Source organism: Hevea brasiliensis, chromosome 11, assembly GCF_030052815.1.
Source record: "Hevea brasiliensis isolate MT/VB/25A 57/8 chromosome 11, ASM3005281v1, whole genome shotgun sequence".
NCBI classification, from domain to species: Eukaryota; Viridiplantae; Streptophyta; class Magnoliopsida; order Malpighiales; family Euphorbiaceae; genus Hevea; species Hevea brasiliensis.
Genome location: NC_079503.1, coordinates 10,676,021 through 10,701,974, shown reverse-complemented (window position 1 = coordinate 10,701,974; position 25,954 = coordinate 10,676,021). Strand labels below are relative to the sequence as shown.

The 25,954-nt window shown below is 32.9% G+C and overlaps 1 pseudogene; it reads right to left on the bottom strand.

Annotated features, from left to right (window-relative positions):
• Positions 1-11,060: 11,060 nt before the first annotated feature.
• Positions 11,061-25,811, bottom strand: LOC110635317 (K(+) efflux antiporter 6-like; annotated as a pseudogene).
• Positions 25,812-25,954: the final 143 nt, after the last annotated feature.

Here is a 25,954-nt window from a genome sequence, read left to right as displayed (position 1 = left end):
AATCGGCTCATCGTGCCAAGTAGATTTACTACTACTACTACTATTATTATTATTATTATTATTATTATTATTATTGTTATTATTTTCTAAAACTACTTAAAAATAATAATTTTTTCTAAGCAAAAGGATGTAGAGGCAATTGCAATATCTGAAAGTTTGGTGAAAACTCAAAAGTGACTCTCAGCCTCTCTTTTGTTTATTACATTTTTTATTTTTCAATATTTTTAATTGTGTTTTTTAATAATTTTTAAATTCATTTTTTAATGAAATTATATTTTAAATTTTATATGTTTTTATTTATAAATCTTAAGTTATTTTTTAATTTTTGTGAGGATTTGTTGTCTTTTTATATTATATTATGGAGTTTTTGAATGTAATGCTTTATTATTTGAGTATGAGTTTAATAAATATTAAATTATTCTCTAAAAAAAATTATATAAAAACTTATTTAGTTTAAATTTAGAAATTAAAAATAGAATAAATATTTTTTTGTTGTTTAATTTAAAAAGAAAATCGAAATACTATAATCAGAACCGATATTAAAATATGAAATTTAATTGAATTTTATGTAATTTATATTTAATATAATTTTATATTTATTAAAATTTATTTACCTTTACTTTTCAAAATTACCTAAATAGAAAAATAATAATATTTTTTATTAATTTGTTCCTAAAATTTAAGATAAAAATATATTTATGAAATTATTTAATTGGCAAACAAAAATCAGTTTTGTCCACTTTAAAATTGAAATTGATTAAAAGGGATATAATAAAATTATGAATAGTATTTCCTGTTAGCCTAATAAGGGAAAATCTCATTTTTTTTAAAAAAATTAAGAATTAAAATACCATAATTTTTAATAATTCCACAAACCAAATATAATAATAATGATTTAAAAAAATCCAAAAAAAAATAAAATTTGAGAAAAACTCATGTATAAAAATTACAATAACTTTATTTTAATAATATGGCATTTAACAAATCTAAAAATTGATGATAATTATAACAAGTTATCTAATTATTAGAGTTAATAAAACTTTAAAATTTTGATACGAATTACCAATATTTGTTATGTTTTATTACATTTATAAAAAAAAAATTTTAATTGATATTAAAAAAAAATAAATTTATAAATTAGATTTGGATTCTTGCAAAAAAAAAAAATAAAACTATAACATTTTTTCAAAAGTTAAGAGATAAAACAACAAGAAAGTGAAAAAATTAAATATTAATACAAAATTACTCATCTTATTGTCAAATCTAACAACTGAATTTGATTTCTTTGATTCTCAACATTTTTTCTATTTAACTTTATTTGTTCAACTCTTTCCGACTTTATCTTTTTTATGGATTGTGATTCAAAGAGACAAATAAAATAAAATTTAAGTGTTCAATTTTTTTTGTCAAAATTTAAAAAGTAAATATTAAATTTAAAAATTTAAGAGGGGTAAATATTAAATTTTAAGGAAAAAATTTTATAAACTTAACATTTTTATAAGTAATTTAAAAAAAAAAAAAAAAGTAAGGGAAGCAATTGCCCCTTTGTGCTAAACGTGGCTTTGCCACTGCTATGGAGTAATGAGATTTTCTCTGTAAATCCTCCAAAAATTTTTAAAACCCTTTATTTCTATCCAAATAACAAGAAATTATTAAATTTTTAAAACAATGAAAACTTAAATATAATTTATTTAAATTATATATACATATATATTAATTATGACTGTTATTTAAATTTGAAATCTCATTATAATTTTTAACACAACTCTAGTACAATTAAAATAAAGCTTACTGAGATTTAATTTAATTTTATTTTAAAAATTAAATAAAAAATTATTTAACAATTCAATGGGTAATTAATTTATAATTCAAAATGTTATGAAAACAATTTAATTTTTTACTCGACCCTTCAGAGCCTGGGTGGGAGAAATAACCAAGAAATAGTGAAGAATGGCCTTTTCTTTCTTTCTTTTTTTTCTTTTTTTTTTTTTTCAAAGATATGTGAGGCAGAGAAAAACATGCGGTGATCATCCAAGAGAATTAATAAGGGAACATTTGGCAGATGTGAGGGTATCCATGTTTTGGCTATATAATATTCCATTGAAGCTTGATCTGTGATGAGGACAATCTGCTGGGGACCTGGTCTGGTTTTGTCTCCATTGTCGGCTTTCCTCTCTTAATTACACAAACCACAAACTTTGAAACCATCGAATGAACATTTGAGAAGTAAGAAATTAAACAAAAATCATAATATTATCTTCTCTTTCAGGTCGAACGAGAAAGATATCTAGTTTTATTGTCCATTGTTTGTGCACGAGTGACGTGGATTCATGAAATAAATCTAACTCTTAGCAGTTTGCAGTCTGCATTATAATTCAAAATAGCTTCGTACGTTCTCTGCAATAGCTTTTTGAGGATGGTGACCTGTGAACCACCAAAGAATCATTTTCCTTATTGTGCTGTACCTGTCAATTTTGTGTCCATAAACATAGCTGGAAACCCTGTCATAAACCCAAAAAAAAAAAAACCTGTATTTATTTTTTAAGGAATCCTAGATTAAAGTAAAATGTGGAAATTGATTGGAAAGTAAGAGCAAGAAAGAAACAAACAAGTTTAAGAAAAGTAGCAAGGGGGAAAATAAGAAAAGAAAAATGAAATCAAACAAAAACAAAGCAAATCTCTCTCTAGTTTCTAGAGAGAGACCTTTTCTCTTGAGTTTAGATTTTTTTCTAGAGGCTCATTCTCTTAGCCTGCTCTCTAGCGGCTCATTCTCTTAGCCTGCTCTCTAGCGGCCTTCCCCTGCTCCTTTAAGGCAGGGGACAACTTCTTCCCCGGGTTAGAGTGTGGATTTTTTCTTCCCCACCTCCAGGCTAGCTTGTATCTGTTCCTTGTGTTTTTGGGTTTGTTGGTGTGGTGCTTCTTGGTGAGGGGATTTCTAAGAGCTGCTCTGTATTGCTCATGTAGTTCCCTTGGGTGTTGATGGATGTCGAATCCATCAGAAATTAAATTAACTGAAATTATCAATTATGAAATATTTTTCTGTAGCAAGTGGTAAATCTAAGTCGAATCTTAGAGACTAAATTATTAAATTTCGCGCAATTGTGTAATGGAAAACGGAAGAGACAAAGATTGAGGGAGTTTTGTAATACAAAATCAGAAGAAATCAGAAATTCAAGAACTAAATACGAAAATCTCAATTTAAACAGACTTCAGTCCAAGGTAATTCTCATTCCAATGCATTAATTTGATTATAAACAAAAGAAATACAATTATCTCTTATTGAATACTTAACCTAAATTTACCAAACAGCGAGGTAAACCCCTGACTTCCCTATACTCATCAATTTGAGCCCAGCACTCTTATTGACTCTAATTATTAACCGAGTCGGTATTAAGCAATTCTCATCAAATTAATAACTACTTTAAAAAAACGAACTAGTTAAGCTAAACAATAATTTATGAAGTATAAATCATTTAATCCACTCTATTATTTTCTTAGGTTATTATCAAAAACTGGGATCATAATCAATAAAACCTAATTGTTACTTATGTTCAATCTTACACAACAATTACGGATTATGAAGATGAACTAGTAATTGATCTCATCAAACAATCAACTAATAGGCCTTTTTAGCAAATCATTCAATAGATCAAAGACAAATAAATCAGAAAACAATAGATATTCAAAAAGACATAAATTAAATTAAGAACCTGGTCTCACAAATCAAGCAAAAGAACTTGAATCCCTTGAATTGAATTAAAAACTTAGCCACTCATGGCTTATAGAAAAATAAAGAAGAATTCTAAAAGATGAATGAAGAGGCTGCTGAATGATTTTGGAGGCGTCTGAATGCTCTCTGAGTCGGCTGCCATCTCTTCTATTTATAATAAATGGTCCAGGGTTAGGTTTTTTAGAGTCTCTGTCAAAAACTACAATTGGAGAAAAATTAGGAATCCGACTGTCAACAGATACACGGCCCATGGCCGTGTAACTTAATGGAGCTGAGTGGGTCTGTCTCGCATTGGCACAGAAAGTTACACGGGTCTCCAAGATTTACACTGGTCAAATTATACGGTCCGTGTATTTCGTTTCTTTCTCGGTTCTCTAGATTCCTTCTGGCAGAATGTTACACGGGTCTCTGGTTGTGCTTACACGACCCTACTTTGTATCAACAATGCTTCTCAATCCTTCGACCTTTTCAAGCTTCCTTCCACACTATATTATTTCGGAACTTCACCAAAACCTTGAAAAATACAGCAAGAGTCAAATTTCTCCATTTAATATAATTATTTCAATAACTCTCTAAACATATGCCTAATAGATAACTATACTTAATCAACTGAATTAAATATAAAAATATATTAAAAACACTAAATATTATGAGAGTAAAATTAATAAATTATGCACTTATCAGATGTTTTATTTGTTTAGCTTGGTGAGGAGGGTTAGGAGTGCCCAAGATGATGGCTCCTCCAGGATCATTAGGCAAGCTTCGTCCGCACCCTCAAGGTTAACATGAGATTTAGACGCCGATAAGCTCTGCCATCATCACCCTTTGTTAGTTGCCAATGTTGACTTTTATATGTTATCTGACTTCCATAGTCTTTGGTTCTTTAAATTTCCAACAGAATTCATATTTGGGTTTGGTCCTAGTGTGATCTGGCTTGGAAGGTCTCTGTTTGGCTGCAACTAGGTCATCTCTGCCTTGTATGACTGAGAACTTGTTAGACGTTATTGTTAAAATTATTATTTAAAAAATTATTTTTTTAAATATATTAATGAGGAAGTATTAAAAAATAATTTAAGATTAAATTTAATAAATTTTAATTATAAAAATATTAAAATAATAAACTAAAATTTTAAATTTTTTTTAAATAATATTTAAAATATTATTTTTATTTAAAAAAACAATTCCGGCCTTCAAATGCAGTGCTAAACAATAACTGAAAGAGGTTCCTCTTGTTGTACGCTTCTCATTGTGGCAGCGGCGCTGCATCATCTTCTAGGGACAGTGGATCTCCTAGTCGGGTTGAATACCCGTTTAGCCTAGGGTTTCAAGTTACTTAGGCCTCCGGCCTTGGGCCTATTTGTTTCTTGGACTAGAGTGCATAGATTGTTAGCTAAGAATCCAACTTTGTATTGGGTCATGGGCTGTGTAATCCGCTACTATAAATGGAATCTTACCTTTGGAGGGGGGAAAAATCTACTCGTTGCATTTTTTTTTTATTGTTTCATTGTGCTTATTATTTTATTGTTTCACATTTAGTGACTTTCAAAAGTGGGCAACATAGAAGCCAAATCGACTTTCTCTTAACCAGGAAGACAAATAGAGCTCTATGCAAACAAGTCAACATCGGTTGGTGGTCTTGGATGTCAAGTTTAGGAATAATTCAAGTAAGGTCAGAAGAAATAGTGTAACTCGAACAAAGTGGTAGGAGTTCAAAGGAGTAAAGCAAATGAAGTTCAAAAATGAGCTTCTCGAGTCTGAAGTATGGAAGCTGGATATGGAGGCCAATGATTTGTGGATATAGATGGCATCAAAGATTAGAGAAGTAGCTAGAAAAGTACTTGGAGAGTCTAAAGGACATGGACCACCCCCAAAAGAGAGATGGTGGTGGAATGAGAAAGTACAAAAGGCAGTGAAGAGAAAAAGGAAATGGTATAAGAAATTACCTAAATGTGATAATAATGAGGCATATGAGCAATACAAGATAGCAAAGAAAGAGGCAAAAATGGCAGTTAGTCAAGCAAGAGCACAGGCCCTTGAAAAGTTATATGAGAAACTTGGAACTAAAGAAGGGGAGAAAGATATTTATAGATTAGTAAGGAGGAGAGAAATGAAATGTCAAGATCTCAATCAAGTTAGGTGCATTAAGGATAAAGAAGGAAAAGTGTTAGTAAAAGATGAGGACATTAAAAAAAGATTGAGAAATTATTTTAATGATCTCTTTAATAAAAGTCAAAATGGTAATAGCGTGAATATAGAGTATAGAACAATAGAAAAGAATGTGAATTATATTAGAAGGATTAGATCTTTAGAAGTAAAGGAAGCACTTAAGAAAATGAAAGTGGGTAAAGCCTGTGGACCCGATGAAATACTAATTGAAGTGTGAAAGTGTTTGGGAGATATGGGAGTGGCATGGTTAACTAAATTATTTAATAAGATTCCAAACTCAAAGAAAATGCCTGATGAATGGAGGAGGAGTATCTTAGTACCTATTTTTAAAAATAAGGGAGACATATAGAGTTGCACAAACTATAGGGGAATTAAACTCATGAGCCATACTATGAAGTTGTGGGAGAGAGTTGTGGAGCATCGACTAGGTCATGATACTTCTATCTCTCTCAATCAATTTGGTTTCATGCCCAGTCATTCAACTATGGAAGCGATTTTTCTCATTAAAAGCTTGATGGAGAAATATAGAGATGTGAAGAAAAAATCTACACATAGTTTTTATTGATTTAGAGAAGGCTTATGATAGTGTTCCAAGAGATGTCTTATGGAATGTGTTAGAACAAAAGAGGGTATCTATTAGGTACATACAAGTGTTGAAAGATATGTATGAAGGAGCAACTACTATTGTGCACATGGTGGGAGGGGACACAAGAGATTTTCCGATCTCAATTGGATTACACCAAGGATCAGCCATAAGCCCTTACCTTTTTACATTAGTTTTAGATGAATTGACGAAATATATATAAGAGAGTATTCCTTGGTGCATGATATTTACGGATGATATTGTTCTGATAGATTAGACACGAGAAGGAGTCAATAGAAAACTAGAGCTTTGGAGAAGTGCTCTAGAGTCAAAGGGTTTTAAGTTAAGTAGAACGAAGACAGAATACATGCATTGCAAGTTCAGTGAAGGCCAAACTGGTGATAGGGAAGGAGTTAGTTTGAATAGAGTGGTACTGTCCCAAAGTAATCACTTTAAATATCTAGGCTCAGTCCTTCAAGTAGATGGGGGATGTGAGGAGGATGTTAGTCATAGGATTAAAGCCGGATGGTTGAAGTGGAGACATGCCACGGGAGTTTTATGTGATCGTAAGATTCCCAATAAGTTAAAAGAAAAATTTTACCGTATAGCCACACGACCGACTATGTTATATGGTAGTGAGTGTTAGGCACTAAAAGAGTCATATGCGTCTAAAATAAGAGTTGCAGAGATGAGAATGTTAAGGTGGATGAGTGGCCATACTAGACTAGATAAAGTCCGTAATGAGAATATTAGAGAAAAGATAGGAGTGGTGCCAATTGAAGATAAGTTGAGAGAAGGGAGATTGAGGTGGTTTGGTCATGTGAAGCGTAGATATACGGAGGCTCCAGTTAGACAAGTAGAGCACATTAGGTTAGAGGATAGAAAGAAAAAAAGAGGTAGACCTAAATTGATTTGGAGGAGAGTAGTACAACATGACCTAGAAGCATTACACATTTCTGAAGATTTAACCCAAAATCGTTTAGAGTGAAGAAAGCGAATCTATATAACCGACCCCAAATTTTTGGGATAAAGGCTTAGTTGAATTGAGTTGAGTTTCAAAAGATTTGATGCTTCAAGAGAAATTCATAAAAACATATATGTATGCTAAACAATTTCTTAAAAGACTGAATTTTGCAAGCATCATTAAAAATAATACTCTATTGATTATCAACTCATAACAAGTTTGCCCCAAACTAAAGAAAAAGAAATTTCAGCTATTTTTCGTTTTAAAAAAAAAAAAAATTGCTGACACATAAGAAACGATGATATAAAAATTAAAGCTTCAAATTAAAGAGTATGGCAAACTGACAATTCGATTTTTACTTTTCCTCAATTATTTTGGAGTCTCATTAGTATAGAATATAGATTTCCCTTGAAAAAAAATAGCAACTGTAGATTTCAATTCGCATTCTTTCTTTGCATATTGCTCCAAATTCAATGCTGTTTTTCACATTCCTACTGCAACTTATCAGTCGCTTTTTTTTTTTTCCAAAAAAAGAATTTCATTAAAAAAAAAAGGAGAGGTACAAGAAGGCCCAAGGCCCATTACAAATAAAACTCCCGAACCCATTACACCCCAAATTCAAAAAGCTAGGCCTAAGCCCAAAGGAAAATAAACCCTAGAAACCCAAGGATCCAACCCGTGGAGAAACAACTAGGGCTTTGAATGGTTTTTGAGAGAATTGAACTGAAGAACCATATTGAATCAAAGTTATTGTGATTCAATTTTGGTTATTCACTAAGAACCAAATTGAAATCGTATCGAAACGAACTACAACCATACCGAATCGAGAATCAAATTTATACATATGTTTTTCTATTTTTTTTATATGTATTATATACTTTTAATATAATTATATATTTATATATATATATATAATTATAAATAAAATATAATTTAATATTATATTTCATTTTTCTATATTTTCTCAATAATTTTAGTTATAAATACATTAAATTACCTTATAATTCTTAATAATAAATATACTATTATATATATATATACTTGTACTATTATATTATATTTAACCCTAAATTATCTATGCACCTTATAGTTAAATATTATATAATTTAGAAATAACTAAAAACTATATTATATAATATATTATATATTAATAATTCAATTCAAAAATTAAATAATAATTCAAGTATAATTTTTTAAAGAAATAATTACATAAAATTGTTTTAAGAACCAAAAATCGAACCAAAACTGAAGAATCGAGAATCATACTAAATCGAAATAGAAACAATGAAAAATCGAATTAGAACCATATCGAAATTTTGATTCGATTCCAGTTTCTAAGCAAACGCCAAACCAAATTGGAACCCAACACCCTTTAGAAGCAACTTAGACTCCATCAGCACCGCGCCAACCATTCGATAGTTTGGGACAAACAGTACCAAAACATGCAAGCCCTAGCAGAGGAGGCCACCGACCAAAGACAAAACAAAACAAACCAAAAAGCCCAAAAAGTGGCCTAAAGCAGCTTTTGCTCCCATCATCCTTACCATCTTCACACCGCCAAGAATAAAAGAAGAGCAATAACCTCTGAAGCTCTACAAGGCTAAGGCAAAGCTCGCTGGCAATCTTTGGCTAAGGAGCATGGTTTCAAATAACGGCCATTATGTAACGTAACGGCCATTATTTATAGGTTTTGAAGGGTGTCGTTACCCGTTAGACCATTATTTACAGGCAAACAGGGAGTTGCAGCTGTAACGTGCATTACACTATTACGTAACAATAACGGTAATGGTAATGGCCGTTACTTAGAATATTTTTCTACCACTCTTTCACATGTACACATTGTTTTGATGCCTTTTTCTTGTCTCTGCATGCAACCCTTTAGCAGCTACATTTCGACTTCAATTTCTCTCAAATTTTCACTTAAAGTTTCCTCCTTTCTTCATAGAACATCTCTCCTTTCATTATTTTTTAAGAATCTTGGCTAGGATTAGTAGATTACCCTATTTTCCAAAACTAATTCTTTAAAGAAAAAAAACTAAAAGAGGTGAGTTATTTGCTGTTTTATATAATTAATTTTCATTATGTGCTTTTTTTTTCTTTTCTATTGTTTTGCATATTTGTTGAAGAAAACTAATGTTAATGTTAAATTTGTTGTTAAGTTAGTAGTTTGAAGGGTTAGTTTGCCCAATCTATAGTTTTATGTATTTTTTTTATTATTTTGAATTATTTTCAAAATTAATTTTAGGGTTTACATTATTAATTACAAAATAACATAAAATGAAATTTTGGCTTTAATAATATGCTAAAGCTATGCTTAAGTTTAGAATTGGGAATAGAAAATTTAGGCTTCATTAAAACTTAAATTTAAATTAAATACTTATTTTAGTTGTTATAGGTAATATTTAATGGATTGCAAGCCAAAAAAAAAAAAAAACATGCTGTAATTTCTTTTTTTTTTTTTAAACTGTTTTAAAATTGAAAATTTTATTTTTTAATTTATTAACTAATTTTATTTCATATGTTCAGATTTAATGTGAGTTAGTACTTAGTATATAAGTGACTTATGAAACTATATTTATTCAAATTAACTATCTCATTTGTTGAATATTGAGATTGACACCTATAATTTTAAAATGCCTCGAGGAGGTCCTGATACTGGTAAACCAAGTGATGACATTGGATTAAAGTTTGCCACTCCAACAGGAAGAAAAAAAAAAAAAAAGAAATGACTTGCAATTTTTGTGAAAAAAAAAAATTAGAGACATAACTAGATTGAAGTTACACTTGGCTAACATATCAGGTCAAGTTACGGATGTCAAAAAGTGTCATTACAAGGAAAGATTTGATTATTTTTACCTATAAATTGTTTAAAGTTAATAATGTCTAAAAATGATAGATTTAATGTCTTTATTTAATGTATTTATGCTTACTATATAATTGTATATCTTAATTTTACTTATATTTACTAATATATAATCATTTTAAGAACTTTACAAATTTTTTTAAAAAAATTTACGTAACGCTAAAGTGTTACCGTTACATCACAGCCATTATAGGATTATTTCCGTCACCTGCGACCGCGACTGCAATTTGAAAACATGCTATGGAGGCATTAGATGCTCCACAGAGGCGTCGGTAGACCTCTCAAGAGGTACCTAACCCAAGAAAAAGAAAACCCATAGAGCAAAGACTGCCCCCAACAACATAAACATACATAGCTACCAAACCTAAGTCCAGCAACACAGAAACACTACTAAATCACCTACAAGCGCAGATCAAAGTATACCCTCACCATGTGCACAGATCTGCTATCGAAGAACCACCAACAAAACCTATTTACACTGACCCAAATGTGGGGAAGCCAGGATGGTGAACCCATTAAGCTAGGCTGGGAATGGAGCTTCCCCTGCCCAAAAGGGGGCAGGGAAAGCCTCTGAGCAGGTAGATAAGTCGGCTAGAATTGAACAGAAGAAAGAAATTGAGTTTTACTCAATATTCAATATTCAATATTCAAAATCAACATAAAATAGTATCATATCGATATTAATCAAAATCCATTTAATGTAGAGCTGTATTCTTCCAACATGAAAAAGAAAATCGAATAATGGGAAAATAGATTCCACAGAATTAAATTTTACAATTTCATTGAACATCAAGGATGAGTAGTTATCCACTATCATCCTAAATTACAAGCTCAGATTAAACTATGATACAAAGGGGAAAGAATGTTAACAATATGAGAAGAATGATTACCTAATCACATGCAAAAGCAGCTTCATGTCAGTTCTTGGAGCTGTTAGATTACCTCCTCCATTTTCTTGCATTTCCAAGGCTTGATTTGGTAATGGTTTGGTTAGTAAAATACAGAAATTTTTCCTGACCCTCACATGGTATCAGGAGAGGGTAAGAACGTAATTTCATCTGCACAGCGGAAAAAACAGGCTAGAGCACAACATGCACTTGTCGAACAAACTTTAATTGAAACGTTTATGTACAGAGCTCATGAGTCATGAGGTCCTTGGACAACTAGCGTTATCCGCTGTTTACCGCTGTCTGATCGGAAGTTATCTACCCTAAACCCAATCTGAGAGCCAAAAACATATCCAGGGTAAATTTAGAACAAAAGATAATAAAATTTATTGCCAAAAATGATAATATAATCGATAAGATATACCTCAACAGAACTGTCAGGTGGAAACCACCGTAACAACACCCCAAGATGTGCCACCGCAGGAATTAGCTTTAAAAGCAGGGGAGTCATTACCTGCAAGTATTTTGTTTAGTAAATACCTGAGAAAAATAATTAAAATTTAAAATTATTTCTGCAAATATAATCATTAATGCTTTTGGTTCTCTAGGTATCACCTACATTGACACACCATTAGATCAGACAAACTTGATTTGTCAAATATTTCACTTTCTTGCAACTCAATTACCAACTTTACTAAAAAATTAAAAGAATAAAATAAGAAAAGGTAAATTTTCATAATCCCACGAAAGCAGGCATAGACACATACATCTTGAGATGCATTATATGTACACAATTTTTAAATGGCCTAATGATACCAAAATATCCTGAACCATCAGTCACTTTCAATTATATCCCACGTTCTAATTTTATCAATTTGGTCTGTGAACTTTTGAATTAGTGATAATTGTATCCACCAAACAAGTGGGAAAATCTTCTCACCAATAGACTCCACCTTATGTCTTTAAAAACCGCCAAAAACATTGTCAATTAAATGAAATTGCTAACAACAGAAATGGTTCCTCATTTTCACACATAGAGCTGTTTTTAGGGCACCATTGGGGCCCAATGATAAGAATAATTCCCCATTCAGTCTTGCCCTCTACATAGACATGCCATATCAATGTCACGCCTTCAATTACACACAACACTTCACAACACTTCCCCAGTGGATATGTAGAATTGAAACGGCAGCATATTTTAGGATATTAAGATCATTAGGCCTTTCATTATTTTCACATTAACTGTAAAATGCATAGGCAACCTGTAGCAAATGCATTTACTCAACTAGCGCACATGTTACCTTTTGTTTCACATTTTTTTCACTTCATTTTCAAGAGAGGTAAGAAATCATAAGTTCATAAAGAGGTACAACATGGAAAATTCACAATCTTCCAAGGAGAGGAAATAATGATGATGATGATGATGATGAAATGCTCCAAGAACTTCCACCAGATATGCAAGATAAATGCTCCATGACCAATTGGCAGAGTGCACTAGGGTGCATAACACTCCAATGTGAAACACAAGATAAAAAGGACCTTAAAATCCATTAAATGCGAGATTCAAACAAACTGTTGGCATACCAGGCTAAGAGCTGTTGTCCCAAGAAGAAGTAGGTAAAGCTTCCCCTGAAAATGTTCAAAGCATTAGCTCTACAGCAGCACAAAATTGCCTCTCCCCTATAATGTTAGGGGTGAAAAGATTTTCTTCAGGAAACAAATGCCACAGACTATTAGTGATTAACAGATAATGTACACAAAAAAAAAATGCAAAAAACTTGCTTGGTATGCTAAGGGGCTAATGTTTTCTATTTTTGGTTTCTGTTGTTGAATTTTGCAATTTTATTTTTTGGAAAACAAGTCAAAGAAAGTGGAAAAACCACTTTTATGATTTTTCTGTGCTGTAACAACCTGTTTTCTATTTTAGAATGCCACAAAAGCCAAATTTAATCTATATAAATTTCTGACGATTGGAAAACAGAATGGATATCAAAAAGGCCCTAAACTTCTCATTTCTCATAGCAAGAGCATTGTCACAATAGACTTCAACAGTAGAACTAACCTCAACTAGATGAAGATTAGAAGCACGGCTGAGAAAAACAAATGCAAACTCCCCTATTTGTGCCAGAGACATTCCAACCTATAAATGCATGCCCCCTCAACCAGTGAATCCAAAAAAGGTTGGTGGGGGAAAAAAAAAAAAAAGAGCATTACAGCAAGCCATCAAACAAAATCTTACAAGCATTGCAGTCTTGTTGCTATAACCAAATCCTTTCACAACGGTAGTGATTATGGTTGTCTTTATGATTATGACTACTATAACAGATGCCAGCAATATATCAACATGGTTCCAGAGAAAATGAACATGGATCAGCATCCCAATGCTGGCAAGGAAGAAAGCAGCAAAAAAATTCCGAATGGGTTCTATCTGGACAAGAAACAAAGTTTCAGGTTTGGGACAACATAGAGATATTTAATAAAACTTCAATATTAAAGCCTCAACAACATAAGCAACAAATCAATTAGTGCAAAGATAAACTACAACAGTAATAACTACCATATATTCCACATAATATTAGATTATACAAGTATTAAGAAAATGATTAATGAAAAGAATCTTGTTGTTCCAGGAAGAAGAGAAATAGAGGACTTTAAGAATATTATTTAGATTAGATACAAAAGTTTATTTCACATTGACCAGAAGACTGATGGCCTATAATACAAACCAATGAAACAAGTAGGTAAAGACAAATTTTGCATGCACATGCGGCCCTTACAATGAACTTGCCTACAAATTATGGGAAGGAGTATCATAATGAATCTAATAGTTTCATGTGAAATAGATCAACTGGCTTAAAATGGGGGCACTCTAGCAGCATCATTGCTTTGCCTATATGGGAAATTAAAAAAAAGAACACTTTGGACTTGTCTTGTGGAAAACTGAACTAGTTTTTTGGAAAAGTTTTATAAGAAAACAAGAAAATAGAGTTCCGTATTCAAATGTGTCAATTTTCCAAATGGATAACTAGAAAGCTAGTTTTCCAGTTTTACAAAATTTAACTACAATTTGAAAAACAGGTTTAAGTTATTTTCCACTGTTTTCCTTTGTAACAAAGTCCTGTTTTCCAAATGGAAAACAATAACTTATCTATAATAAAAATTCTACTATTTTATTTAAAATTGAATAATTATTTAGGAAAAATATTTATTTATAATGACAAAAAAATAAATATATTATTATAAAATAAATGAATAAGACATACTAAAATAAATTTAATAATAAAGAAGTTTTAAATATGCTTTATAATTATTTATTTCTTTTAATTACAAAAGACATGAAAATTTTTTTTAATTTTTTGAATTAGAAAACCGTATTCTATTATTGACAGGTGAATGCGTTTTCCATATTTTCCCTTGTTTTGCATGGAAAATGAAAACTAGAGCTTTCTTAGAAAATGAAAAATGGAAAACAGAAAATTGTTTTCCACAAGTAAACAGGCCCTTTGCTTCTTTGGCTGGCACAAGACAGTCCCTGAGGAGCACATTACAGTCACAGTCCCATATTCATTTAACAGTCAAATACCAGTAGGATACCACTTCTTTTGCTATATTCTACTGCCACTTGGAAAATATAACCTGTTTCATGACACACTCGTGCATTACATCCAACAAAATTAAATGAAAAAGAAGGAAGTTCACAGATTGCCAAAGCTGTCATGTTGCTTCCATAAAGATACATAAGAATATATACCTCTAAAATTTCCAACGACAGTTCAGCACATATAGCCTTACTTGTTCTAGTGTATGTTGGGCAAGGTCAGCTGTTGATATCATCACCCCAGCAGCAAAAGATCCCAACTCTAAACTTAGGCCCAGCTTATCACTACCCTGAAATAATACAAAAAATTAGATAAGAATGCCACTGAATATGCAACCTTAAGGCTTAAATTATCTCAAGATGCAATATGAATCAGATGCAACACCACGCTAACATCTTGGGACAAATAACCTTGAAATACATCAATGAAGTTACAATTCACTGGTCCAAATGCTCAAAAAACTACTGATCAAAAGGAATGCAAACAAATGTTGACCACAATTGACTTCAACATCTATGTGGACCCAAATGGAAGACAGCTGCTAACTATATAAGCAAGTATTTGTATAGACAAGACTACCAAACTTCCAGAAGGATCAAGAACAAGTAAATGGAACAAACCCAGGCTGTTAGTAAGCAGAATGCTACTGACGCCAATTGATAGAGCTCATTGGTCTGCACAAATGAAATTATGGTCATAGAACAACGTAATGTGACTAAAAATCAGATATCCATTCCAGAAAAGCTTTTTAGGCCTTCTTTAAACTAAATAGATATGTACCTGTGATGAAAGGTTCATCATCAATTTAAGAAACCAAGGAACACAAGTACGAGATAATATTGACAAAACAGCCAAAAATGCAATCAACACTACCAACCTGTTTAAGAAAAGGCAAGTTTTAATAGATAAATGATTTCAATGCTCATGGAAATTTGGATGGAAAGAAAAGAGGAAAAAAATAAATAATTATTAATAGGATGCTGCATTGCTGCTACCTGCATAATCTTTGGGGAAGTAAGCAAAGTAATTTTTTTTTCAAACAAGAACACCCCTATATCTCCTGTTTTACATTTTAAAAGTGTGTAGGGACAAAAATCTCTTTTGACTTAGGCCAAGGAACATTGTTCCCAATCTATATTTCTCTTTATCTCTCCATCTCCCCCACCACCAGGCGCCCCGCCCCCACCCACACCCCCCCCCCCAAAAAAAAAAAAAAAAAATCCCTTCCCCATCCTACAAGATGCTGCTACTATACAAGTAATCTTTGGATATAAGTCATGCTCAACAATTGATTGATTTCATAAATAAATAACCATCCTAACTCTCTCTTTTACAAAATTGGATGATGTTAGGATTCCCATCCATCATTATTGACCATTTTTTATAAAATTATGTCAGAATGCACATGTTAAGGAAAACAAGGAAGCAGGGGGCATAGAGATAGTAGGGGGAGAGAGACGAATAAAGAAGAAAGTGGAAGAGAGTTCTAGAGTATTTAAGACTTTCTTTACAAGCATGATTCTTGATATTTCAATTTCCTTAAATGGTAATGTAGAAAAGACAGTCTATTTTATGTGCACCAAAATCGAGATGTTGCTAACTTGCCCAAAAAGCGATTAACTTACCAGATCCTACATTCTCAAATTTGTTAATTCCAGGCAATTGTTGTGTCAACCCTTGAAAAAGAAAAATCCTCCCTGGGACATTTAGTTCGTTCTGAAGTTATTTACTTACAATTTAGTCATGGATATTACTCCTTGAAGAACACCAGAAGTTCCACCAAGAACTGGAAGCAATGCAAACAGCAAACCAACAGCACAGTCCTGGTTCACCAAAAAAAAAAATCTCAATATTCAGCAGTAATCAAGAGAAAAACCACAATTTAGATTGATAACTAGAGTACCGGAATCAGTAATAACATACTGACAGAGTGGACTCAAGGTATCAGAATAAGTGCAAGGAAAAGGAGCTAAATAACTGCAGAATGAGGGTGCCAATGGTGACTTGACCATGAAGGGAACTAGTAGAATTCTTTTCCATCAAAAACTTCAAAACCTGGAAAAAATCAGGCACTGCAATCATGAGCACAAAAAGCCAATAAATTTTGTGCAAGCATGTGATTTGTATGTGCAAATGCATGTGTGTGAGAGTCCACATAACACAAGGTTTACCACTGCTGTTGAAGACATTGAAAGGAAAGCGCCAACAAATATACCGTCTGAAGGCTTACCACCGCATAACTGCAAACAGCATCACATCAGAACTGCAGCATTTAGAATAAAAGCTTTACTTAACATACCCATCACACCCAATACATGATTGCACCAAAACCAGAGGCTTAACATTTCTACTGAATGTGTGGCATAATGATGTTTGCAAACTACAAACCAATGATGAGGCTTGATGCCAATGGCATAAAATATGAACTTCAGATCAATGCAAAAGTATATATTAGGAAACATCACACAATATTTGAGTTTGAACCCATTACCATAGCAGCTACTTAAATGATACAGCAGCATTAACTATCAGCACAAACTCAACAAGGTCAAACCTAATAATGGAATCTAAGAGCCAAAAAACACATCAAACATTAAAGGTGCAGTCTACAATATTTTATTCCTTGATATTTGATTGAACATCTCATACTTGTACGCATGAGTAAAGGTGCTTTCAAATTGAAAGGAAAACTTAGCAAAGCCAAGCTGATACAAAATTCTGAATGAACTAATAGACATACCATGGACGTAATCCCACATAGGAACATAAATAAAACAATTTGAAGCACACCTCCTAAAACAGCAACTACCCGTACAACTCGAAGCTGAAATTGAAGGCAATGAACTTCGAGTTATGAATTAACTACATTTGCATCAATGGAAAGGAATAAGAAGCACATGAAATAACTGACTTTTGCAGTTGATAACTCCAGGCCCAACGCAAAAAGAAGAAAAATGACACCAAATTGAGCAACTGTCTCAACCTACAGACATGCAACACATGAAAAAGAAAGTAACACATGAAGTTATTTGATGAAAAAAAATAATAATCTCGATCAGATAGGACAAATCAAGACTATTAACTAGCAGATATGTTGCTGAGACAATAATCAAATTGAGTTATCGAAACATAATAATAATAATAATAATAATAATAATAATAATAATAATAATAATAATAATAATAATAATAAATAATAGTTGAGATACTGCCTTGATTTACTCCTTTTTAGTTGCTGTATTTTAGGCTAATTATAGATTATAATCAGCTGTAATTATGTAATTAAAATCATTATAATTGTCTTCCGATTGTGTATTCTTCAAAGATGCATAAAAAGCACACTAAGCTTGGCAGATTGCATCAAGCTTTTCATCCCAATTTCTTCTCTTCTTCAATTTCAAGGTATCAGAGCCAAAAGAAGGGTTTGATTTTCTTCTTCTTCCCTTCAGTCCCTAAAGGAAAAATGGGACTGACTGCTTTTTTATCATCTTTCAGAATGAGGTCGAGTACACCACCAGCCCTAGGAGCTTCCCCAGCTGCCCGAGAGTCAATCTCTAGAAGGCTGGCACCGGACTTCTTGCCGTCAGTTCCCACGCGCCGCCACAGTAATTCCGCCGTTAGTACACGTGCAGGCTTGTGAGCAGTTTTCTGGCCACATTTCTTGCTGGATCAAACACCGGACAATTTGACTCTTTCTGGCGAGCCTTCTTAGCCACAAATCCAACCTTGTGCTTCTTCCTTTCTTCATCTCAAAGCACGGCAGTAGTTCTGGCCAGATTCCGTTGCATTATGCTTTGGTTTTCTTCTTCGGAACTTTGTTTTTCTAGATTGCTAAGTGTTCTCTGAGTCTCACCTTTCAAAAATGACAGAAAAGGGTGATTCTTCAAATATATGTGCACTCAAACCACTCTTCTTTTCTATTTCAAGTTCTCCAACCATTACCACAGTAAAACTACAGGGTAGTAACAATTAGATATCATGGGCTGCCTCTGAAAAATTATGGTTTATGGGTCAAGACTATGATGATCATTTAGTTAAAAATGCTAGTGATATTGTGGCTACTGATAAAACCAACTGGACTAAGATTGATGTCTAATTGTTTATTCTTTTATGGCATTCTCTTGGACGTAAGTTACTTTATTCCAATCATGCAAAACATGTTGCAAAGTCTAGACCAAAGCCAAGACACTTTATACTAACGATGTTCAACATATATATAAAGTTGCCCCAAATATTGTCCACTTACAGCAAAATCAACAAGTTATGACAAGTTATTTAGGATAAGTAGAGTCACTAAAAGATGAGTTTAACTTTCTCATGTCTTTCTCTAATAGCATTACTGCACAAGAACAACAAAGGGACAAATTCTTTATGGTCTTGGCTCTGATTGGACTTCGATTTGTTAGAGATCAAATCCTAATAAGTTCTGCTATTCCCACACTAGAAGCAATTTCTGTGCAACTATTACGCATATTTGCTAATATGAATGATACTATTGAAATTGAAAATTCTGTGTTAGTTGTACAGAATGCAAATCAGTAGGGTCAAGGAGGACAATGAAAAGGGAAAGGAAGAGGTTCCAAGTCACACTGTACTTATTGTTATAGAGGTGACCCAAGGGATAATTGTTGGTCGTTGCATGGTCGACCACCATGCAATAATGAAACTACTAGTGCTGGACGACCTACAATTCATATGGTTCAAACTGGTGAAGATGAAATTCTACCTTTACCTGATGCAAAGGATCAACTGTCCAACTCTATTAATTTAACTAGAATAGATTATGATGAGTACCTACAGTACCAAGCAACAAAACAGCAGTCCTCTTCATCTAGTATTTACCACTCTGGTAATTGCTTTGCTTGTTTGACACAGTTTTCACCCATTGGCCTATGGATACTAGATTATGGTGCTTCTGATCATATCTCTAGTAACAAAGACATTTTCTCTACCTTTACTTTTCCTTCTACTCCTAAAGTAATTTTAGCTAATGGTTCACAAACTATGGTTAGAGGAATGGGAAGAGTACAACTTTTTCTTTCTGTTTCTTTAAACTCAATCCTTTTTGCACTAGAATGCCCATATAATTTGATTTCTATTAGCAGATTAACCAAACATTTCAATTGTTCTCTAGTTTTTACCACTAATTTTGTTGTTGTGCAGGATCGAGGTACAGGGAAAATAATTGGCGCAGAACGAGAGTCACAAGGATTGTATCACCTATCTAGTCCAAATCAGTCAGTTGCCTTCACTTTCGCTGCTTCAACTGATCTTCTCCACAGTCATTTGGGTCACCCAAGCCTCTCCAAACTTAAGAAAACAATAACTAGTTTATCTACATTGTCTTCTTTCGAGTGTAAGTCATGTCAGCTTGGGAAACATTCTCATGCCTCTTTCCCTAAGCGAGTCAATAATAGGGCTACATATATGTTTGAAATTGTTCATTCAGATACATGGGGTTCAAGTGATATTAGTTCTACTTTGGGTTTTTATTACTTTGTGACTTTTATTGATGATTATTCAAGATGCACTTGGTTATTTCTAATAAAAAACAATTTTGAATTATTTTCTATCTTTTAAACTTTTTTGCTGAAATTCATACTCAATTTGGTATTTCAATTAAAGTGTCACAAAATGACAATGCAAAAGAATATTTCTCTCAATCTTTTAACCAATTTCTGTCTTCCCAAGGTATTACTCATCAATCCTCCTCTGCACATGCCCTCCAACAAAATGGAGTTGCAAAACGAAAAAATCAGCACTTCATTGAAACAACCCACACTTAACTTATACATCATAATGTCCGTCTTCATTTTTAGGGGGACGCTGTTCTTACTGCTTGTTATTTGATTAAGCGAGTTGCATGCCTTCTTCTGTTTTGGAGCATCAGATTCTTTTTTCTCTTTTGCATCTGGATCAAAATCTCCACCATCTTTCACCCCGTGTTTGGTTGTACATGCTTCGTCCATAACCTTTCTTCTGGCAAAGACAAACTTCAACCTAAATCAGTTTGTCTTTCTAGGTTATTCATGGCTTTAAAAGGGTTAAAAATTTTATGATCTAGTCATACATAAATATTGCATATCTATAGATGTAACCTTTTTTGAAACATCTCCACATTTCTCAGCAAATACAACTGACTAACATTTTATCACCAAGGCCCTTCCTATTCCTATCATTCCTCTTCCACACAAGTCACCTCACCTTCTCCTCTTCCAGTCTACTCACGCCGTCCTCATCATTTTCACCAGTGGCCAAAATTGCATCAATCCGTCTTCTAATCTCCTTAGCAACAATTAATCATTGGACTCTTCATCAGTTGCATATTAAAAATGCCTTCTTACATGGCAAACTGGCAGAGGAAGTATATATGGAGCAACCATCATGCTTTGTTGCTCAGGGAGAATCTAGCCTGGTTTGCCTTCTACGATGGTCATTATATGGTTTGAAACAGTCTTCAAGAGCATGATTTGGCTGATTTGGTGCAGTGGTCCAATAGTTTGGAATGTCTAGAAGTGAGGCAGATCATTCAATGTTCTTTCGTCATGATAAGCATGGTAAAAGTATTTTTCTTGTAATATATGTTGATGACATTGTCATAACAAGTAATGACTATGATGAGATATCTTAGCTTAAACAATATTTGTTCGGCCACTTTTAGACTAAAGACCTAGGGAGATTGAAGTACTTTCTAAAAATTGAGGTAGCTAAGTCTAAAACAAGCAGTGCTATTTCTCAAAGGAAATATGCTCTAGATATTCTAGAAGAGACAAGAATGTTAGACTACAAATGTGTAGATACCCTTATGGACCCAAATGTCAAACTTGTTCCTGGACACAGGGAACCATTGAAGGATCCTAGTAAATACCGAAGATTGGTTGGAAAGTTAAATTATCTTACAATAAAGCGACCAGAGATTTCGTTTGTCGTGAGTGTTGTCAGTCAGTTTCTCCGGGCTCCATACAGTGGTCATTGGGATGCAGTAATTCGTATTCTTAGGTATATTAAAGGAGCTCCAGCATAAGGTTTGTTATATGAAGACAAGGGTCACTCAGAAGTTGTTGGGCATTCAGATGCAGATTGGGTAGGGTTCCTTGCAAATAGGCTATCTACTTCAAGATACTATGTCTTACTTGGAGAAAATTTAATATCCAAGAAAAGTAAGAAACATGATGTAGTTGTCAGGTCAAGTGCAAAAGCATATTGGGCCATGGCTCTAGCTACTTGTGAACAAATCTAGTTAAAACATCTTCTCCAAGAATTGAGATATGGAGAAGTCATGCAAATGGAGTTAATATGTGACAATTAAGCAGCTCATCATATCACCTCTAATCTAGTCTTTCATAAAAGGACCAAACATATAGACGTAGATTGTCACTTTATCAGACAAAAGATTGAATCAGAATGCATCACTACTAGTTTTGTTAATTCAAATTATCAGTTAGCAAACATCTTACTAAGTCCCTTTGAGAAGCTCAAATTGAATACATTTGCAACAAACTTGGAGCCTATGACATATGCGCTCCAACTTGAGGGGGAGTGTTGAGATACTGCCTTGATTTACTCCTTTTTAGTCGTATTTTAGGCTAATTATAGATTATAATCAGCTGTAATTATATAATTAAAATCACTGTAATTGTCTTCCTATTTCGTATTCTTCAAAGACGTATAAAAAGTATACTAAGCTTGGTAGATTGCATCACCAATGCTAATTAACATTGGTCACTAAAACTGCGCTTAAGCCCGCCAATTATTTTATAACAGCTCCACTATCAAAGCCTATTCTGATTTCTCATTAACTTTAGGGCGTACACAATTCTTAATGGCCTCGAACCATACTAAACCAATCAAAATCTTACCAACCCAAACTTATTTTACTATTTTGATTCAATTATAGTTCTTCGCTAAGAATCCAAACTCGAACCTACTTTATATATATGGTTTGCTATGATTTTTTAATAAATACATTAAATCACTTATAATTCTTAACCTTAATTATATATGTACCTTATAGTTAAATACTCTATAATTAAAAAATAGCTAAAAGACATTATAAGAAATATTGAGTATTAGCAACTAACTTTAAAGCTTAAATGGTAATCATGTACACTTTCCATTATAGTAATTGCATAAAATTATTTCAGGAACCAAAATCCGAATTGGAAATAGATTGAACTAAATCGAAACCGAAATATCGAGAACCAAACTTAACTGAAACCGAAACATCGAAGAACCAAACCGAAACCATATCAAAAGTTCAATTCAGGTCCAGTTCCTAAGTAGACCCCAAACTGAAATCAGAACTACACATTCCTAATTAATTTCATGTAGTCAATGTGAATTAATCAAAAGCTTTCAAAATAGTTCATATAACATCAAAGACAAACAAAGCATCATCCAAAAAGGCTTTTTGTAATGGCAAAGCCACTTACTTGCACCATTGCACTAACAAAGCTGAACCCTCCAGGACCAATAACAGACCCTGCTAGCAAATATCCAGTTATAACCTGTAAAATGTTGATGTGAGAAAATGTTCAAAAGAAACAGCTTGCTCATATAACTTAGAGAATGCATGCCCAGACATTGAATTATATCCTAGCATGCAGTCATGAACTAAGCTTAGATCAAATATGCAGACCAGTTGTCCAGCACAAGCACAAGCAAACGCAATGCCACCACAAGTTGCAGATACAATGACAACAACCAAATCTGATATCAATCTACAAAGCAATAAGTAGACAAGTTCATATCAGCTTACCAACTAGTACAAAAAAAATTTAAAATATGAAAATTTAGAAAGTTTACCTCAAATCTAACTGCAGCACTGGATATTTTGATTTAAAATTAGATATAATGAATACGTTGTCCTGAAGGGGGAAAAGTCATTGTTTCAACCATAATAATATTATCAACACAGAAAAGCTTCTAATGAAACAATCATACCTTTCTGTCTATCAGTGTGGGGGTATCTTCAGCTCCATTATCATTGTCCAAATTGAAAATAAATGACCTTCAATGAAACTCATAAATGGAAGATTTCAAACAATGTAGCAAAACTTATGTATCTAATAAATATACTAGCCAGCTTTACTGTTAAACAAAATAAAGAAGAGATTCATTATTTTATAAGATGGAAGCTTATACTTTTCCTCTTTCGTGTCATTTTTCTTCGGTTTAACTCTGGCAACAGTTTCCAAAACTGCCTGAGCAACGCAAAGAAAATAAAGAAGATACATTCAACAAACTTCAAGCCAAAATATTATCAAAATGAACTTAGCAAAGGGCAAAACAGGAAATTGTAAGGCATACTTTTCTGCTTATGGAAATGGAATCAGAACAAATTTGTTTCAAAAAACTTTTCTGCTTATGGAAATGGAATCAGAACAAATTCGTTTCGAAAACATAATTTGTCACGAAAATAAAATGAGATTCAGAACCACGATATGCTAGACTAACAGAATTTAAGATTGGAAAGCAAATTGAGTATAGTTTCAACAGATTTGGAGAAAATTACTAGAGAATGTATTAGTTTCTTAACAAGATAATGAAAATTCTAGTTAAAATATGACATAAGCTGCAATGTATCTCAACCATTAACTGCACTTCTATGCTCTCCTCTAATGCTCATAACTTATTCATTCATATGTGCTGTTGCTTAAAATTTGGGGGAAAAAAATACCACGAACCTGCTGCTCAGCTACACTATTGTTGAAGCTTCCAGAAACAGTTGCTGCCCAATAAGAAAGGAGGAACAAAGATTAATTAGATGTTGGAAAGATGTGATGATTTAATGGTTTATAGTTTGTGAAAGATAAATAAGAATGTAACAAATTGACTATAAAAACTATAAGAACCCACTTAGAGATTGAATTTCTCCAACATTTTCTACTTTCGATTTGCAGATGCAAATGACAGGCAGTTAAATAACACCAAATATGTTGTACAATCAATTAAAGCATATGAATTAACATTGGTGTTTAAAACAACCAAGTTATGGAATTTCAATTCTAGATAAAATTCAGTTATTTGTTACAGATAACGCGTAGATTTAGGAGATTCTTGTCATCGATTACACATGAATGAAACCATAAAGTAGCTCAATTATCAAGGACCGCTCAAATGAAAACCTGCTTACAAGCAGTTCAGACCTTAAACATCAGCCCCAAAGCAAGTATTACAAAAATTATAGATTGGTATTAAGAGAATGAAGATCCAAAGTCTTATATCTCAATTATCACTATATTATTCACCAAAGACAGAAAATCTACTAATAGAAGTAGCACTCTGAACTATGAAATATACAATGCCAGGATAACCTACAAAATCTAATTAGTCTCACTTGAGGTTAAAGCATGGAAAACCTTCAGTTCAGCTTCATTTTCTTCGCCTTTGTTTTCGGCTTCAAAATTATATATAAAAATAAAAAAAATAAAATCTATACCAAAACCAAGTCAAAGGCTAGTTAACAATTGGAATTCAATTAAGCTTGATTCCCCTAGTTGTTAAGCTCTATTACATGGAAAGGAACCCTAAAACGGAAGCAGTAACAGAAGGGAGAGAGAGAGAGAGAGAACCGTCGTCGTTTTGTTCATTCTCAGGGAACTCCTTCCGAAGAGCATCATCGATGATTTTGGCGAAACTGCCTTCTTCAGGTTAAGAGAGAGAATCCTCGGAGACGGCAGTGTCGTTGGTGAACTCTAGCCGATCTGAGTCAGAGAGTTCGAGAGCTTCCAAGAGTGAAGCGAAGAAGAGGAGAAAAAGAGCCAGCTGAGGGAAACAGAGAGTTCTTATGAGCACCATTGTAGAAGAGGAGAAGCAAAGCAAAAATCCTATCCTCGATGCTTACGAATAGCTGCAGTAGAGCATAGCTGAGGATGAAGAAACCAAGCGAGTGGGAAGGAAGGGGTCAGACTAAAGTCTTAAATCATCGAGCTGGCGAGTAGCCAAAGCAAGTAATATAAATGTCAACAACCCCTACTATTTCCAGGAAAGGAAATTGTTTGTATTTTCATTTATAAACGTCAACAACCGCTACTATTTTCCTGGAAAGGAAATTGGGTATATTTTCATTTTGGACAAAAACGTCAATTTGGCTCTGTATTTTGACCCTAAAATTTAATTACAAAAAATTTACTTTTTATAGATAGATTTTTTTATCAAGA